This window comes from Nuphar pumila, chromosome 7 (genome assembly GCF_984573655.1).
Source record: "Nuphar pumila chromosome 7, dmNupPumi1.hap1.1, whole genome shotgun sequence".
NCBI classification, from domain to species: domain Eukaryota; kingdom Viridiplantae; phylum Streptophyta; class Magnoliopsida; order Nymphaeales; family Nymphaeaceae; genus Nuphar; species Nuphar pumila.
The window spans coordinates 48409196-48414785 of record NC_143255.1 but is presented as its reverse complement, the minus strand read 5'-3'; the positions used below and the strand labels follow the sequence as shown (position 1 = coordinate 48414785).

Here is a 5590-nt window from a genome sequence, read left to right as displayed (position 1 = left end):
CATACAACATATGGATATTCCTGCATGTGCAGGCCATAAAAAGCAAAAGCTTTTGGTATGGAATAAATTGTTTTTATAGCATTCAATCCTTAAAATATGTTAAGACTGCAAAATTGATAATGATAAAAGCCACAAGTGAAGTGAGATGTCATTAGAAAATGAAGCTAACCCAGGAAACATTTTTGTTTCCACTAAAATCTCAAACTATGAAAAATACAGAGGTTTCATAGCAGTCTTACAAGCCATGCCCAGTCTGAATAACTTCTGGAGCCATCCAGTAGGGGGTCCCTTTCATTGACTTGGCCCCTGATATGGTTGCCTATCATACCCAGAAGTGCTAATGAATTAGTGGCCCATAGGTTATAATGGCAATGGTTAAGCAACCATAAAAGGGTAGGAGTATGCACACCCACATTTATCAAAAGCAAAAAGGAAATCTAGAATCTGAAAATACCAGTTCAGCTACTTGTTTAGAAGCACCAAAATCAGCTAGCTTGATGCAACCTTTATTATCAACTAGAATATTTTCACCCTGAAATCCAAAGACATCTTCAAAGACCGATAATCAAAGTCGAGCAATTAAAAAATAAAGGCAACAGAAAATAAATTCGATCACAAAAACATTTTCAAACAACAAAACCTTGATGTCTCTATGGATGACTCCTTTTCCATGGAGATACTCCAGTCCTTGAAGCAGTTGTTTCGTATACAATCGTATAACCTGTAGATGCATCCAATCACACGAATAGCTTAAACATCCAGAATTTAGAAAGTAAACAATGAAGGGGAAGAGTAAACACTTACAGGTTCCGGAAAAGAGTCAAACTTCCCAAGAAGGGATGCTATGGATCCACCAGGAACAAATTCCAACAGAATAATTAAGGCTTCCTCTTCTCTAGCTGTGCCTAGAATAACTTCTTCAAGTTCCCTAATATGAGCCTAGAATCCCAAGCCAAATACAAAAACCACCATAAAGAAAAATAGAGAATTTCAAGATCCCAGTATTGAATAGGAAAAGAAATCACAAGGTCCAAAGAAAAGCAATCACCCCTCCTCTCGTAGCAAGGAAAACAATGAAAAATGAATCTGGCTCACATAGCAATTCCCAAAAAGAATTAGCTTATACTATTCGATCAACAGAGTAAGCAGGAATTGCACAACAGATGAAGTGTGTTGCTTGGTAAACAAAAAAGACAACTGAATTTCGTGCGGAGATCATTCAGAGCTTGGAATTGCTATGATCGTCAAGAGAATTAACAAAAAAAAAATGGAAAATGTGAAAAGAACAAAAGTTAATAAAAAACAGGAACAAGAGCAAACGGACTTCTTACTTGCGCTTTTTCGTTGGACACATTGTTGACGACGATCAAAACCTGAAAAACATATAGAAGAAACACTCGAATTCAAGAAACCTCAAAAGCCAGTATCATGAACGAAGAGAAGCCCTATACTAAAGAGAGAAAAAAATGATTGGCAAAATACGCTGACATGCTTGACAGCAAGAAGCTCTCCTGAATCGAGATTCATGCCCATGTAGACACGGCCATACGCTCTGCACCCGATGATCTCCCCCTTGCGCCACCGGATAGGCATTGCAACAACCTCGAGGAGGGGCTGTGGTAACGGCGACGGCGACCCCGATGACGGGGATCTTTGGAGTAACCCAATCCGCGACCGTCTTACGCAGTTCCAGATCCCTTTCATCAGGCTCGCATCTTTGCCGGCATCGAGCAAGGCACTCAGAGAGACGAGATGTACATGATGCGTACACCCTCCCCCCTCTTCAGTGTTTTACTTTTATATTTGTGGGTTGTACATGATGGGTACGCCTTCAAATAGAAGCGGGCTGCGCTTCGAGTCTGCAAACGCTTCACTACTACAGTGCTTCGGTACTTTGAGGTTGTGCTTCACCTCTAAGGCGTACGCTTCAGGTACTGTGGCGTACGCCTCTCACAACACTGATCAAGAAGACTCAAATGACTCAAACCGATATTATCAAAACTCCTAAAATGAAGGAATCAGTTGCTCATGAGATCTTTTAGCCATAATGTTTTTGTGTCTTCTATTATTTAAGCACATGTATGACTCACCACAAAAATTACAAAAGTTTTGTTTCTCTCTTGTTGTGGACTTAAGATATCTATATCCGAACCATGTATATCTTGGATTCTCTTTCGTTTTATCTTTTTCTTTTCTCTTTATGGTATTAGAGCCAACGAAGTGATTCTTTGCATCTCGTTTTCCATGGCTTCCTCGTTAGCCTACCCATATCTGTGACACTAAATATGTCAAATTTTGTCTCCTTTAAGCTAACTCACTCTAATTTTCTCTTGTGAAGAACTCAGATCATGGCTTTGATTGAAAGCCAAGACATGAAGGGTTCCTTTCCAATGAGACACTCATGACACTTGTCGTGATTAACATTGATGCTAATTCTGAATTAGAAGAGGTCCTGAATCCTCAGTACTCAGTCTGAAAAAAGATTGGATTACTGAAACCTTGTATGAAAGAGTTCTCAAACTTGTAATCAGATTGGAGACATCAAAGGAAATATGGGTAACATTGGTCGATACCTTTGCACAAGAATCTCAAGAAAGAGAGTTTCACCTTATGCATATGATGACCATTATAAAAAAGGTACATATACCATTGATGCTTACATTAAAAAATTCAAGTCCATTTACGATGACCTTACTGTCATTGAGAAACTTGTCGAAGATGAAAAAAAGGTTTTTTTGTTGTTACAACGACTTGGTCCTGAATATGAGTTGTTCGTAACAACCATGTTGAAGCCACCTGTTCCTTCATACAAGAAAATAATTTCTCTATTGGAAAGTCATAAAGAGCGAAACAAGATGCATGAGTTCAGTCAACTACAAATGGCTTAATATGGACAACATGAATCAAATAAAAGGAAATGGCACATAAATACTAATTTTAAGTTTAATTCAAAGGGAAATGTTTTTTCAAAACATGATTTCAAGAAAACTGGCGAGTCTCAAATTCAAAATGACCGAAAGAAAGGAAAGGAAAGGAAGCAGGGGTCGTTTGTCAAATTTATAATGAGAAAAATCACTTTGCTTTGAGGTGCTTCAATTAATTCAATCATACTTTCTAACATGAGGATACACCTCAAGCATTAGCTGCACTGACAATGAATGAAAATCAAGATGCAGAAAAGTTTGTCGACATTGGGGCCACGACACACATGTCTGAAAACTCAGGTAAATTACATAACATGAAACCTTATACTGACAATGATCTTGTGATGGTTGGGAATGGTGGAAAAATGCTTATTACTCGCACCGAAAGTGCCAGTATAGATGTTAATTATGTTTTCATTCCTTTACGAGATGTTTTATATGTTTTTTCCTTCAAGAAAGATCTTGTATCTTTCAACCAGCTAACAGGAGATTTGCCATATATTTTTTAATTTTCTTCATCTGAATGTATTATAAAGAACATGGAAACATGGAGAACAGTGACCAAGAGGAGTAGAAAAGATGACTTCTATACTCTTGGTAGAAGTCCAGAGGCGTTCTTCTCCACCATATTCATAAGGATTTTCGAAAAAAATGGCATGAACGGCTTGGTCACCCTCAAATGAGCACCGCCAGATTCTTAAATAAAATAAACTTATTGATGTTATTCCCGAAAATAAAAGCACCATATGTGCTAGTTGTCAGCTTGGAAAGGCTTATCGTCTTGTTTTTGGATTATGATAATAGAACTCTTGAACCATTTGAAAATGTTCATTTTGATACATGGGGACCAGCTCCCATTCTGTCCTATGATAATTATGATTCACGTGGGTATATCCCTTGAAGCGAAAGTTTCATTTTTTTTTAGAGTTTTGTTCATTTCATAAATATGTTGAGTGTAATCCGATGGTGGTGGTGAGTTTACTAGCTACAAATTTGTTCAGTATTGATGATCTCAGTATAAGACATCAAATATCGTGTCCCATGAAAGAAAATATCCTAACATAACCGAATTGGGGTTTACTATGATTTTTCATAGTTCCGTGCCCAAATAATATTCGGTTGAAGTTTTTTCTACGACATTTTTTTTTCTCTTCTAGTTTACACATGGACTCTCCTTATCTTTGTTTGTTTTTATCACATCCTGATTATTTAAGTCTTGGGTTTTTTGGATCGTGATGCTTTAAAAAATTTGGTGATAATTGTGAATATGGTTGTGACATTAATGAGATAGAATAAAATTATTATAATTTGTATTATTATTTATAGTTCTATTTTTTTATAGATATTTACGTATTTTTATATATGCTGATGCATTATGGAGATTTTTCTTAAAAAAACAAAAATCTTTTTAGTTCATTGCAAGATTATCCTAGCTTGGGTTTTCTTGAGAGCGAGATTTGTCACACTAATTTTACTTTTGATGGACACTCTTCTTACAAAAGATTAATTATTTGCAGGTCTTTGACAAATTGAGAGTCCTTGATCTCCAGTGGTGCAGGCAGCTCACCATTAGTCCTGATTTTACTAGTATGCCGCAGCTAGAGAAATTGATATTTGATGAATGTTGTGAATTGACCAAGTTTCATTAATCTATTGGGCATCTCAAGAGTTTGGCATGCTTGAGTATGAGAGGCTGCGTGAAACTAGAGCTACCTGCCACTGTTTGTCAGTTGAGTTCTCTTGAAACACTTGACCTTGTGGAGGGCTATGCTTTTTCAACTTTGCCAAAACAGTTGGGGGATCTGAAACCATTGAAGCAACTCACCTTAGACTTTGCGGAGTGCTATGCTCTTCCCGATTCCATGTCACACCTGGATTACCTCAGTTTTCTCTATTTAGATGGGTGTGGATCACTTTCAGAGCTCCCAGAATGGATTGTAAGCTTGAAATCTTTGAGAAAGTCATAATTACTGGTACCTGAATCCATTGGGCGTTTAACCAATATCCAAGGAACTAGATGCTCAATACTGTCGCTCACTTGTGGCTTTGCCCGATTCAATCGACAATTTAGAGAATCTATGGTTTCTTGATTTAGTCGCAACAGCCATTCAAGAGTTGCCTGAATCCATTGGGTCCCTGAAAAATCTTGAAGTACTTTTCTTGAATTAGTGCAGTAATGAAAATTGTACCTTCGTCTATTGGGTCCTTGAAAAATCTTCGAATATTAACCATACAGCGGTGCGATAAGCTCAAAATCCTGCCTTTATCCATTAGTTACAATCCCGACCCGACTGTAGCGCCTTCTAGTTTCCTTCATCTCAAACTCCTGCAACTTCCTCCTTCCCTATTTGAGTGTGATGCAGGTGGTTGCACATTTTTAATAATGATAGCAGATGTTTCAAACTTGAAGGAGATGCGTAGATTGGATTTAAACGCGTGCAAGAAGCTTGTCGATGTTCGTGGCCTTGAAAGTTTGGATTGCCTGGAAGAATTAATTCTCACAAGATGTAGCAGCCTTCAATACCTCCCTGAACTTCCCCCTTCTCTAGTCCAACTTTCAGCATCGGATTGCCTTGCTTGGGAAATCATAGATGTTTCAAACTTGAAGAAGTTGCGTATATTGAAATTAAAGGGCTGCAAGAAGCTTGTCGATGTTAGTAGCTTTG

At 37.7% G+C, this 5590-nt stretch overlaps 1 long non-coding RNA gene across 1 annotated transcript; it reads right to left on the bottom strand.

The window, feature by feature from the left end:
- Window positions 1–265: 265 nt before the first annotated feature.
- LOC149832184 (uncharacterized) lies at window positions 266–678 on the bottom strand. The gene is made up of 3 exons (XR_016433235.1): window positions 641–678; window positions 455–532; window positions 266–319 (listed from the first exon to the last, which is right to left on the bottom strand). It is a non-coding gene; the product is annotated as an uncharacterized LOC149832184 (long non-coding RNA).
- Between the last annotated feature and the right edge of the window lie 4912 nt (window positions 679–5590).